This window comes from Cervus canadensis, chromosome 26 (assembly GCF_019320065.1).
Source record: "Cervus canadensis isolate Bull #8, Minnesota chromosome 26, ASM1932006v1, whole genome shotgun sequence".
Classification (NCBI taxonomy): domain Eukaryota; kingdom Metazoa; phylum Chordata; class Mammalia; order Artiodactyla; family Cervidae; genus Cervus; species Cervus canadensis.
Window position 1 is genome coordinate 9,537,194 of NC_057411.1, and position 14,794 is coordinate 9,551,987.

Here is a 14,794-nt window from a genome sequence, read left to right on the forward strand (position 1 = left end):
CAAGCTGAATTTTAAAAAGGCAGAGGAACCTAAATCAAATCCCTTATGATTATACAGTGGAAGTGACAAATAGATTCAAGGGATTAGATCTGATAGACAGAGTGCCTGAAGAACTATGGACAGAGGTTCATGACATTATGTAGAAGACAGGGATCAAGACCATCCCCAAGAAAAAGAAATGCAAAAAGGCAAAACGGTTGCCTGAGGAGGCCTTACAAATAGCTGAGAAGAAAATAGAACCTAAAGGCAAATGAGAAAGGGAAAAATATACCCATTTGAATGCAGAGTTCCAAAAAATTGCAAGGAGAGATAAGAAATCCTTCCTCAGTGATCAATGCCAGGAAACAGAGGAAAACAATAGAATGGGAAAGACTAGAGATCTATTGAAGAAAATTAGAGATACCAAGGGAACATGTCATGCAAGTTCTGTTCAGTTCAGTCGCTCAGTCGTGTCCAACTCTGTGCGACCCCATGAACCGCAGCACGCCAGGCCTCCCTGTCCATCACCAACCCCCGGAGTCCACCCAAACCCATGTCCATTGAGTTGGTGATGCCATCCAACCATCTCATCCTCTGTCGTCCCCTTATCCTCCTGCCCTCAATCTTTCCCAGCATCAGGGTCTTTTTAAATGAGGCAGCTCTTCGCATCAGGTGGCCAAAGTACTAGAGTTTCAGCTTCAACATCAGTCCTTCTAATGAACACCCAGTACTGATTTCTTTTAGGATGCATGGTAGGATCTCCTTGCAGTCCAAGGGACTCTCAAGAGTCTTCTCCAACACCACAGTTCAAAAGCATCAATTCTTCGGTGCTCAGCTTTCTTCACAGTCCAACTCTCACATCTATATATGACCAGTGGAAAAACCATAGCCTTGACTAGACAGAACTTTGTTGGCAAAGTAATGTCCCTGATATTTAATATGCTATCTAGGTTGGTCATAACTTTCCTTCCAAGGAGTAAGCGTCTTTTAATGTCACAGCTGCAATCACCATCTGTAGTGATTTTGGAGCCCAGAAAAATTAAGTCAGCCACTGTTTCCACTGTTTCCCCATCTATTTGCCATGAAGTGATGGGACCGGATGCCATGATCTTAGTTTTCTGAATGTTGAGCTTTAAGCCAACTCTTTCACTCTCCTCTTTCACTTTCATCAAGAGGCTTTTTAGTTCCTCTTCACTTTCTGCCATAAGGGTGGTGTCATCTGCATATCTGAGGTATTGATATTTCTCCCGACAATCTTGATTTCAGCTTGTGCTTCCTCCAGCTCAGCATTTCTCATGATGCACTCTGCATGTAAGTTAAATAAGTAGGGTGACAATATACAGACTTGATGTACTCCTTTTCCTACTTTGAACCAGTTTATTGTTCCATGTCCAGTTCTAACTGTTGCTTCCTGACGTGCATACAGATTTCATGCAAAAATGGGCACAATAAAGGACAGAAATGGTATGGACCTAACAGAAGCAGAAGATATCAAGAAAAGGTGGCAAGAATACACAGAAGATTTATACAAGAAAGATCTCCATGACCCAGGTAACCACAATTGTGTGATCACCCATCTAAAGTCAGACATCCTGGAATGTGAAGTCAAGTGGGCCTTAGGAAGCATCACTATGAACAAAGCTAGTAGAGGCAATGGAATTCCAGTTGAGCTATTTCAAATCCTAAGGGATGCTGCTGCTAAAGTGCTGCACTAAGTATACCAGCAAATTTGGAAAACTCAGAATGGCCACAGGCCTGGAAAAGGTCAGGTTTCATTCCAATCCCAAAGAACGGCAATGCCAAAGAATGCTCAAACTACCTCACAATTGCACTTACCTCACACGCTGGCAATGTAATGCTTGAAACTCCAAGCCAGGCTTCAACAGTTCGTGAAACATGAAATTCCAGGTGTTCAAGCCAGTTCTTTCAAGACGTGAAGAGCCTCTTGGTGAAGTTGAAAGAGGAGAGTGAAAAGGCTGGCTAAAAACTCAACATTCAGAAAACTAAGATCATGGCATCCAGTCCCATCACTTCATGACATGTAGATGGGGAAACAGTGGAAGCTGTGACAGACTTTATTTTCTTGCACTCCAACTTCACTGTGGATGGTGACTGCCACCATTAAATTAAAAAAAAAAAAAAAAACTTGCTCCTTGGAAGAAAAGCTATGAAAAACCTAGACAGCGTGTTAAAAATCAGAGACATTGCTTTGCCAACAAAGATCCATATGGTCAAAACTATGGTTTTTCCATTAGTCATGTATGGATGTGAGAGTTGGACCATAAAGAAAGCTGAGTGCCAAAGAATTGATGCTTTCTAATTGTGGTGCTGGAAAAACTCTTGAGAGTCCCTTAGCCTGCAATGAGATCAAACCAGTCAATCCTGGAGGAAATCAACCCTTAATATTCATTGGAAGGACTGATGTTGAACCTTCAATACTTTGGTCACCTGATTCATAGAGCCAACTCATTTAGCAAAGACACTGATGCTGGGAATGATAGAGGGCAGGAGGATAACGGGGCAGCAGAGGAATGAGATGGTTGGATGGCATCAATGACTCAATGGACAAGAGTTTGAGCAAACTCTGGGAGATGGTGAAAGACAGGGAAGCCTGGAATGCTGCAGCTCATGGGGTTGCAAAAATTTGGACACGACTGAACAACAACAAGAAGCCCAACGTCAGAGAGAACATGAGGAGGCATGTCAAGGAGTTTTAATAATTAACCTCAGAAGTGGCACATATTACCTTTGCTTATATAGGAGAACAATGGACCCACTGGAAGAGCAATCACATTACTCCATGTAAATGAAAGGGAAGCTGGGAAATATGGCAGAGATGGCTAGACACATGTCCAACCCTACAATTACAATGGAAGATAGGAGGAGACGTTTCTGGGGGACAAATGGCCATCTCCACCCCAGTCTACCTTTCTAGCCATCAAATACTGCAAGTAGATAAAATAGACTCATTCCCTCCCCAGAGAGACAATTCAAAGTCTTACCCATTTGCTGCAACCAGTCCCAAGTCCGGTATCTCTGGAATGTGAAAATTTTCCTCCAAGGCTAGATGTTTCATTTTAATTTGTATTTAGTTTAGTGGTATCAAGGCTAATACCAAAGATTATCTGCCCTCACCTAAGTCAATATATGTTGATACAGCAGGATAACCACAATAAAAATGCCAGGTAAAATGCAGGAGAATGTGTAGAGAAATAGAAATTCTCTTTTATTACTGGTATGAATGTAAATAAATTCAGTCAACTTTGGAAGACAGTTTGACAGTTTCTTACAGAAGCAAACATATTCTTAACATAGGATCCAGCAACCGCGCTGCTTGGTATACACCCAAAAGAGCTGAAAACTTATGAAAACCTACAAATGGATAATTCATAATTGCCATAACCTAGAAGCAACAAAGATGTCCTTCAAGAGGTAAATGGCTAAACAAACTGTGGTATATGCATACAATAGAATATTATCCAGTGATTTTAAAAAAAGAACTATCAAAACATGATAGACACGGATAAACCTAAAAGGCAGGATGAAGAAAGAAGCTGAACCGTAAAGTCTTCATACTGTGTGACTACAACTATATGACATTCTGAAAAAGACAAAACTATGATGACAGTCAAAAAAAAATTAGTGGCAGGGGTGGCCGTGGTTGTTAGGCTTGAGGAGTGAGGGTGAGATAAACAGATGCAGCTGGGAGAATCTTTAGGGCAGTGAAACTATTTTGTATGATATAAAAATGGTAGATATGTGTCATTCTATTTACATTCCTCAAAACCCATAGGACATACAAGACAAAGAGTTAGCCCCAATGTAAATCATGGAATTCAATTTATAATGTATTAATATTGATTCATCAATAGTAACAAATGTACCATAATAATGGACAATGTTAACAGTAGGGAAAACCAGCAGATGAACAGTGAGGGAATACATAGGAATTCTCTGTATGTTCCAGTCACTTTTCCTGTAACCTAATACTGCTTACTAAAGAAAAAAACGTATGGTTGAGGGAAATGGCGAAGGCAGAGTTCACCAAAACAATGCCCTGCCACCAGGGAAGCACTAGATAAGACCTTGGCTGGTATGGAAAGGATCCCCACGTTAACTGTGATTCTGCCCTCTGGGAGAAGCTCCCTTTTCCATGATCCTCAGAGGCTCCTGAATTTGCCTTCTAGGAGCTTCCTCCTCCTCCGCCGTCTTCCATGGCACATCTATGATGAGGAAAGAGTGTGAGCCCTCTGAACAGGTCAGAGAATCAAAAACTTTCTCAGATTCTTTGATAGTGCAATTCTCTCAAAAACTAAATAGGTTTTCGATCTATTTATTTCCTGTCCCTTCTAAGCGGCAGTGGCAACACCCCCCACATTCCTTAGATGTAATTTTTCATTTGTTTTTAACTTCCCTGTTTTTAACAGTGTGTGTGTATGTGTGTGCCTGTGTGTCTGCAGGTGTGAACTTAATGATAGCTACCTTCAGAACATCTACAACAGTTGGGTGGGAAGTTATCACTCTGTATCTGATTTTTGCTACAAGGCTAAGTACCTTAATTCAACTTAGACATCTTACTGGGCCTTTGCATTTGAGATCTTTTTAAGTCTTATTTCTTCTTTGGGTTTCAGAAGCAGTTAACTTTTCCATGAGGCTCTTCATCTGAATTCTCTCCCCTTCAATCTCTGAGCTTAAAAAGGTCAATTCATGTAATACCTTACTTGAAGCAATGAATAGCAGCCAATACATATAAATATTCCAGCTCTTTCCAACCACTATACCTAAAACTATATGAACATGTGGTTTGTATTCCAAGTTATAGTTGGAGATAGCTTTTTTTTTTTTAATAAATGTCAATGTTTTGCCATGATATCATGTATTTCTCCAACTTTTCAGGCTGTGACACCACGGCCCAAATTGAATTGGTTACAACAGGGAAATTGATTGAATCAAACACCAATAATTCAGTGGTTTATATATATATGTATATACACATACATATATGTCTTTCTCACATAAAAGGGTAGAAGTTTCAGGGCAACCCTGGCTTTTCTCCGTGTAGCCTTTCAAGGGTTAGTCTGATGGCTACTTTACCATTTTCAGCACAAATAAGTTCCAAGATCTCTCTGGTTATTGTCATGTTGGTTAGGCAGAAGGAGAAAAGAGCACTGCAAGGGGCTCAGGAGGCAAGAAGCCAGGTGTGCAAATGGAAAACATCACTTCTACTCATATTCTGCTGGAGACAACTCTTGCAAGCCAATACCTAACTGCCAAGAAAGCTGGGGGTGCAATGTGTGCATGTTCAGTCATGTCCAACTCTTTGCAACCCCATCCACTGTAGCCCACCAGGCTCCTCTGTCCATGGAATTTTCCAGGCAAGAATACTGGAGTGGGTAGCCATTTCCTCCTCCAGGGATCTTCCAGACCCAGGGATTGAACCTACATCTCCTGTGTCTCCTGCATTGACAGGCATATTTTTTACCACTGAGCCAGTGGGGAAGCCAGGGATGCTGTACGGCTTACTAGTCATTTGCCAAACACTTCCACTCCAGTGGGAAAATGGAGACTACATTTTAATCAGCAGCAAGAGTACCCAAGTCACAAGAGGCCTTAGTCGCAGCCCAAGTTAATGGAATAGTGACTGATGTTTCTGCCACACCACACAAAAGGATCCCAACTCACCTCCAAGTATAGACACCCGTAGAGTCATTTAGTCAGAGCAAAAAAATAATTCCTCTTCCACCTCACTTAAAAGCTCACCTTTTAATTTTCTGTGCCAGAATCTTCCTCTATTCACAATCACTGTGAGTGGGAAAGTTAATTCAAGAAAAACTCTTTTTCAGAAATAGGCAAACATGGCCGAGCATAGCAGTACATGTGACTGTCTCTATCTGAATTAGTCATGTGCAGGATCGACAGCTGTTTCCGTGAGGCTGTCTTCTGTACTTTGTCTGTGGTCCTTCTGCAAGAGGAAGGGTCCGCCTTGGAGTTCACTCTATGGTCTTCTGCCCAAAGTGTCACATCTCCAGAAAGTACAAAAATTTACTAGCAATGTGCAATCTCACTTCAGACAAAGAAGTGAAGTATTTATTTCTTTTAAAAAATAGTGATAGTCTCAGAAACATGTTCATCACGAATATTAAGCCGCTGACTAGATGTATGTTCAGTTGCTACGGCCTTGTCTGACTCTTTGCAACCCTGTGGACTACAGCCCACCAGGCTCCTCTGTCTATGGGGTTATCCCCGCAAGAATTCTATAGAGGGTTGCGTTTTCTTCCTCCAGAGGATCTTGCCAACCCAGGGATCAAACTCGTGTCTCCTGTATCTCCTTCATTGCAGGCAGATTCTTTCCCGCTGAGCCACTGGGGAACCCCGCTGACTAGATATGAGATTCCCTTTTTAAAAGTTTACTTATATTACTTTATCTTCCCAAATATTATTGTCCCCACTTTACTGAGGAAGAAAACTGAGATTGGTAGGGGTTCCCTAACTTGCATAAGCAGAAGCAAAGTCACGCATTAGCAAACAGCTTACTTAGCCTCACAGTCCAAAATGCTTTCATTCGGGTGAACAATTACATCACATCTTTCTCCCAGAGCAATGCATAATTCATAAGTGATTCTTGCTGTACATTTGTGCAATTAAAGGCCCAATCAGGAGGCTTTCCCTGAGTGAAGGAACAATCAGCTCCTGAGGAGTTTTCAAGTCTTTACCCATTAAAGAATCTACCTGTAGCTTTTATGTGACAGTTTTTATGGCTTCTACCTATCAAGATATCAGAACACACTGTTAGAAAACCATGCAAGTGTAAAAAAAGACTTGCTCAGGAACAATCTTAGCCTCATCCCACTTAAGATTTGAGTTATCTAAAGCTACTTGTTCTAATTTCACACTTACCAAGCAAGCTTCTGATTAGGAATTGGCTTCTCATGTGGTTCTGTAACAGAAAGAACATGCTGATCAAAAGGATTTTAGAGTATTTATGCTTTCTGTGACAATACTTTCTTATGGCAAAGTGGCTATAATTTAATAAGTGACTTGGATTATAATGTGACTTCCCATACTATTTACCAAGAAAAGAAACTGCAATGATCATGCAAACTCAGGTGTTCTCAAGTATGCAATAATTAAATTTGTCATTAAAAATTAACATGTTGATATTATGGGACCAAGGAAAAGGACTGAACACAGAAACCAGAAACCTCACTGGCCACTTTGGTTCAAAGACACTAGGCCAATAATAAAAGATGAAAAGACTGAAAATTCAATTGTGTGAAATTCAAATCTGAAACAGATGTTGACAAGGAGAAACTATAAGATTTTAAGGATGATGTTTAGAAATTGATTCACTTAAGCCAAGAGTACATTTGATAATTTTATACCACAAAGAAAACTTTTAGAAAATAATCCATAAGAAATTAATTTGAAATTACTTACATGATATTATTCAGACTCAGGCACTAAGAATAAAGAAATTGAATTCAACTGAAATCACTGCAGGGAGAGAAACTTAAGATGCAAAGGCTAATATAAGATTTCATGTTTGAGAGCTGTGGGAAATGGGTGTGCTTCAAAAAGTGATGAAAAAGTCAAAATGGAAATAAATAGATTTTGTTTTCTGAAGTTTTATCTCTCTCTTTTCCGATTATGATGGAATTGATTCTGACAGATGTCTGTCTTTTGAACACCTGTGTGAGTCCAGTGCTATACTAGGTACTGGATAAAATGTAAGAGAGAAATGAAAATGGTTCCAGTCAATATGCAGCTTTAAATGCTATTGAATACACAAAGTAAATATGCATATATTTCAAAACAAGGCTGTAAAAATGAAAACAATTGATATAAATTGCAAGTTCATTATATATTCAGAATAGAGAGACATAAACTAGAATTAGAAAAAACTTCTTGAAGGAGACAGCATTGGATATCATTACTTCATGGATGTTTTTAGGCATCAGCATCATGAGACACAAAAAGATAGCTAAGTCATGTAGAAATTGCAGAAGAAACTTTGGAATAATTATAGCCTACTCTCCTTCCTCGCTCCAAAAATAACATATATGTAACTCTTCACAAAATCATTGTGAATTGAAAAGTTCTGTGACTAAGAAGTGACTGGAGACTTTGTTAGGCATGCTCTGGTGACCCTTAACGATCAAAAGTTTGAGGATAGTTACACTAGCTTCCAAATTTACTAAAGTATGCACACACACACACACACACACTCAGAAAATCAGATGAAAATTCTAGCCACCTCTGGAGTTGCATTTATTTTGCTCACTGGCTGCAGCTACTGTGGAAGTAACTTTCAGTTAGAAGAATGTGCCATGAAAATATCAACTAGATTCAAATGCTCTTCATATTAGAGTATTCCTTTTTAATTATCATCTTGTTACATTTGGGGTTACAGAAAATCCTCAGCTTACAACAGTTCCATGACCCAAGTCTGATGATCCTTCTGGAATTAATTACATTCAAAGCATTTGATTAAGACTCATTTCTCTAACATATTAGAAATATTCTACTTTAAGGATAAAGAAGACTGAAAATGATGGGTTATTATTGCTGTTGCTCAGTCACTAAATCCTGTTCCATTCTTTGTGACCCCATGGACTGCAGCATACCAGGTTCCTCTGTCCTCCACTATCTTCGGAAATTCACTCAAATTCATGCCCATTGAGTTGGTGATACTGTCTAACCATCTTATCCTCTGCTGCCTCTTTCTCATTTTTCCTTCAATCTTTCCCAGCATCAGGGTCTTTCCTAGTGAATCGGCTCTTCACATCAGGTGGCCAAAGTATTGGAGCCTCAGTTTCAGCATCAGTCCTCCCAATAAATATTCAGGACTGATTTTCTTTAGGATTTACTGTTTTGATCTCCTTGAAGTCTAGGGGACTCTCAAGAGTCTTCTCCAGTACCACAACTCAAAAGCATCAATTCTTTGTCACTCAACCTTCTTTATGGTCCAGTTCTCACATCTATACATGACTACTGGAAAAAAACATAGCTTTGATGAAGTGGACCTTTGTCGGCAAAACAATGTCTCTGCTTTTTAATACAAAGTCTAGATTTGTCAGAGCTTTCCTTCCAAGGAGCAGCATCTTTTAATTTCATGGCGGCAGATACTGTTCAAAGTGATTTGGGAGCCCCAAAATTAAAATTTGCCACTGTTTCCATCCCTCCCCATCTATTTGCCATGAAGTGATGGGACTGGATGTCAAGATCTTAGTTTTTTGAATGTTGAGTTTCAAGTCACCTTTTCTTCTCCTTTTTCAACTTCATCAAGAGGCTCTTTAGTGCCTCTTCACTTTCTGCCATTAGAGTGGTATCATTTGCATATCTGAGGTTGTTCATATTTTTCCTGGCAATCTTGATTCCAGCTTGTGATTTGTCCAGCCTGGCATTTGGCATGATGTACGCTGCATATAGGTCTTCCCAGGTGACTCAGTGATAAAGAATCCACCTGCAGTACAGGAGACAGAAGTTCTATCCCTGGATTGGGAATAGACCCTGGAGAAGGAAATGGCAACACATTTCAGTATTTTTGCCTGGAAAATCCCATGGACAGCAGAGCCTGGTGGGCTACAGTCTATCAGGTTGCAAGATTTGGACAGAGTGACTAAACAACAACATCTCTGCATGTAAGTTAAATAAGCAGGATGATAACATACAACCTTGTCATACTCCTTTCCCAATATTGAGCCAATCAGTTGTTGCACGTTTGGTTCTGGCTGTTACTTATTGACCCACATATAGGTTTCTCAGGAGACAGGTAAAGTGGTCTGGTCCCCACATCTCTTAAGAATTTTTCCACAGTTTATTGTGATCCTCCCAGTCAAAGGCTTTAGCTTAGTCAATGAAACAGAAGTAGATGCTTTCCTGGAAACTAATGGGTACTCAGGTCAAAATGACAATATCTTAGAATTTTGCTCCATTTGTTGATAAAAGTTTTAATGTCTGTAATGAACTTCAACAGCATATAAGGTAGTAAATAAGAGTAAAACGTCACAAAATAGCGTAATTTACAACACATTAGAAATCACATAAAACTTCCATTTTATTTAGTTAAAAAGAAAGATCTATATATTTTATCATTAAGAAAATTGGATCAAGGGTAGATAAAAATTTGAATAATCTAAACACCTTAAATTCCTGCCCCAAAATGTTAATATTCTGACTAGAAATGAAACCAAGATTAAAACACAAAGCCAAACACAACTTGAACGTTCTTGGAGGAAGGTAAAATGCCTTTTGAAATTTGAATTTGCACACTAAGACAGGCAATCATCTACAATATTGGAAAAATCAAAGCTATCAAGCAAGAAATGTTTTCCATTTAGAAATAATACTTGAGAATGTAACCGACTTTAAAAGAACAATTTAAACGTTGTTAGGCCATTTTTGTGTCCTCTCTCATGAGTTATTATATTATGAGACCCTTTTCCAAAGGAATACAGATATTTTATTCCCAATTTATTTATCCTCTCGTAGGAGAAAACCAGAGGGAAGAAAACTCAAATTGTCCTACATTTTTTTACAGAAACACACCATCACCCTTACTGTCTAATTCCTCTTTCCAATAGGAAGATCTAGCAAGTAAGTTGATATTCTTATTAATCTAAAGGCATTCTGCATGGTGTTTCTTGCAGCAAAACTGAATTAGATTCAGGAAGCTCTGAGTGGTAAAAGGAATTATCAGGGCACTTTTAAAACTTAAGTAATCTATTTGTTGTGCTTTGGTATATTTTTGGTCAATGTCAATAACAAGACCACACATTTCTATATGTTAATGATAAATTGGATATAAGTCCAAGAGAGAATATCTTTACTAAATAAAAATACAACATCTTCAGGTTTGGTTAGCCTGAGCTTCTGTATATAAGCCAAATGTAAAACATTTGCATGAGAGAAACAAAGAAATAATATTCCTATTAGAGATGGGAGAACTCAATTCAGACTCAGAAACCATTCTAGTGCTGGTCCAGGCTCAGCTGCTTACTGTTTAAAATACTTGAAACCCAGATGTCTAACTCCCAAAATGAAAGATTCTTATACAATTCTTAATTTATATGATAATATTATAATAGATTTTGTTGGACCTTTTTTATATTTAAAATTAATTAGAAAAATGGAAATTATGTTTAACTAAAAAGAGAACCTATTTTATTGGAAAACTTCATAAAGGTATGTTTGTAGTTATATGTATTTGAGGGTAAAAAGAAATTTCCCTTGAGAATATAGTAAGTAAATCTTTAAGCATAGGACATGGTTTTATTCTGTTTTTGTTTTTATTTTACTATAAACATTTAGTATATGTTCAGCTATTCTGACAATGGACCAATTAATTACATCTTTCTGTTGCAAGATTCACAAATACAGCTTTGTGGCCCACAGTGAGCTGGTGGAAATCGCTCAGTCATGTCCAACTGGAATTCTCCAGGCCAGAGTACTGGAGTGGGTAGTCTTTGCCTTCTCCAGTATCTTCCCAACCCAGGGAATGAACCCAGGTCTCTTGCCTTGCAGGGAGATTCTTTACCAGCTGAGCCATAGGGAAGCCCGATAATACTGGAGTAGGTAACCTATCCCTTCTCCAGCGGATCTTCCTGACTCAGGAATGGAAGCGGGGTCTCCTGCATCTCAGGTGAATTTTTTTACCAACTGAGCTATCAGGGAAGCCCTACTATACTATGTATAGTATGTGGCCCATATTACTCAGATATTCTTGGTTATTTAAATTTCCTTTTTTATAAATGAAAATACATCAGAAAATAACAAGTTTTTTTTTTTCTTTCAAAAATGCTGATATACCAAATAGCTGTGTCCTACAAACCCAACAACAAAAAATTTACTCAATCACATAAATATTGGCAAAATTATGTGTTTTACACAGGGAGAAAAATAGTCATTTTATAATGTGAGGAAATCAGAGCTATATGTCGTTCATTTTGACAGTGCAGCAAGATTAGTCCTTTGTGAAATCTACACTGGTTTAGGACTGATTATCCCTTTTCTTCTTTCAGCAAACAATTTGGTCCAGTCGACCAGCACAGAGCTTCTTATCAAGTCGCTGTTAAAATAAGTCCCTTTGTATGTACTGTAAAGCCTTCCTGGTGGCTCAGTGGTAAAGAATCTGCCTACCAATGCAGGAGACTTGGGTTCGATCCCTGGATCAGGACAATCCCCTAGAGAAGGAAATGGCAACCCACTCCAGTATTCTTGCCTGGGAAATCCCATGAACAGGGGAGCCTGGTAGGCTGGAATCCATGGGGTAGCAATAGAGTCAGACAGGATTTAATGACTAAAAAACAACAATATATCTACTGTAACATTCAACCTCCAAGAAAGCCCCCCAAAATTATCACTCCCTAGTGTTTCTGGCCTTGTATAACTCCCATCACATTAAATAGAGCTGATATATGTATCTAATGGAGCATTAAGAATATGACAGAGTGTATTCTGAGACTAAGTAATAAAAGACAGCGTTTTTTGTCTTACACTTTCTCTTGAACTGCTTTCTGTGTGAGAAGTTAGCTATGATATATAGATGATACATTGATGCATTCATACCAATAAAAATGCCCAAATGGAGAAAAGTAAAGCATCCTGCCAACAGCCAATGAAGAACTAAGACCTTCTCCAGACAGCAGTGATGTTGAATGAACTATCTTGGAAGAGAATCCTCCAGTCTTTGTCAAGTCTTCAAATGAATGCAATCCTAGCCAACCTCTTAATTGCAGACTTCTAAGAGTTCCATCATCAGAACCACCCAACTAAACTGCACCTAGATTCCTGACCCTCTGAAATAATAAATGTTTATAGCTTTAATTAGCTAATTTAGGGAGTGATTCATTATACAATAATAGATAACTAGTACTATTAAAATTTTTGATTTTTTATTGTTTAAAAAGTTTTTTGTCAACATCACTTCATCATACAAACACATATACACATGCATTCACATGTGCTTCTACATATGGATATGAAAAGCATATTCTAAAAGTTATTTTTTTAGAGAATTCCTTGGCAGTCCAGTGGCTAAGACTTCACCTTCCAATGCAGGGGGTGTGGGTCCAATCCCTGGTCAGGCAGCTAAGATCACACATGACTCGTGGCCAAAAACCCAAAGCATAAAACAGAGGTAATAGTGCAACAAATTCAATAAAGACTTTAAAAATAGTCCATATCAAAAAAAAAAGTCTTTATGATAAAAACTCTTCAGAAATCAGCATAGAAAGAACCTATCTTAGCATATTAAAGACTATATACAACAAACCCACAGAAAACACTAGTCTCAATGGTGAAAATCTGAAAGCATTTCCTCTAAGATCAGGAACAGGATAAGGGTGCCCACTCTCACCATTATTATTCAATATAGTTTTGAAAGTCTTAGCCACAGCAATCAGAGAAGAAAAAGAAATAAAAGGAATTCAGATTGGAAAAGAAGTAAAACTCTCACTGTGTGCTGATGACTTGATACTACACACAGAAAACCCTAAAGCTGCCACCAAAAAATACTGGAGCTAATCAATGAATTTAGTAAAGTCAGAGGATATAAAATTAATACAGAGAAATCCATTGCATCCCTATACACTAACAATGAAATTTCAAAAAGAGAAATTAAGGAAACAATCTCATTCATCACTTGAATAATAAAAAAAAAATAATAATAAAATACCTAAGAATAAACCTACCTAAAGAGACAAAAGAACTATATGCAGAAAACTGTAAGACACTAATGAAAGAAATCAAAGGCAACACAAATGGATGGAGAGGTATACCATATTCTTGGACTGGAAGAATCAGTATTGTCAAAATGACTATATTACCTAAAGCAATCAACAAATTCAATGATATACCTGTTAAGCTATCAATGGCATTTTTCATAGAACTAGAACAAAAAAAAAAAATTCACAATTTGTTTAGAAACACAAAAGACCCCAAAGAGCCAAAGCAATCTTGAGAAAGAAAAATGGTGCTCAAGGTTTCAACTTCCCTGACTTCAGACTATTCTACAAAGCTACAGTCATCAATACAGTATGGTACTGGTACAACAACAGAAATGTAGATGAAAGGAACCAGATAGAAAGCCCAGATATAAACCCATGCACACATGAGCACATTATCTTTGATTAAGGAGGCAAGAATACACAATGGAGAAAAGACAGCTTCTTCAATAAGCGGTACTGGAAAAACCGAGCAGCTATGTGCAAAAAAACAAATGAAATTAGAACACTTCCTAACACCACACATAAAACAAACTCAAAATGCATTAAAGACCTAAACGTAAGGTCAGAAACTACAGAGCTCTTAGAGGAAAACAGAGGCAGTACACTCTGACGTAATCTCAGCAATTTGCTCTGTGACCCATCTTCTAGACTAATGGAAATAAAAACAAAAATAAACAAATGAGACATAATGAACCTTAAAAGCTTTTGCACAGCAAAGGAAACTATAAACAAGATGAAACGACAACCCACATAATGGGAGAAAATGACAAATGAAGCAACTGACAAAGGATCTCCAAAATATATAAGCAACTCATACAGCTCAATATCAGAAAAACAACCCAATCAAAAAATGGCAGAAGACCTAAACAGACATTTCTTTAAAGAAGACATACAGATTGCCAACAAACACATGAAAAGATGCTCAACATTACTCATTATTACAGAAATGCAAATCAAAACTAAATGAGGTATTACCTCACATCAGTCAGAATGAACACCATCAAAAAATCTGCAAAAAATAAATACTGGAGAGGATGTGGAGAACAGGGAGCCCTCCTGCACTGTTGGTGGAAATGTAAACTGATATA

At 38.1% G+C, this 14,794-nt stretch overlaps 1 long non-coding RNA gene across 1 annotated transcript in view; it reads right to left on the minus strand.

Annotated features, from left to right (window-relative positions):
• Positions 1-559: 559 nt before the first annotated feature.
• Positions 560-14,794, minus strand: part of LOC122428284 — a 41,107-nt gene continuing 26,872 nt past the window's right edge. Inside the window, exons 2-3 of the long non-coding RNA XR_006265682.1 lie at positions 6,877-6,916; positions 560-621 (exon numbers count right to left, since the gene is read on the minus strand). This is a non-coding gene — a long non-coding RNA (uncharacterized LOC122428284). The remainder of the gene's footprint in view (positions 622-6,876; positions 6,917-14,794) is intronic.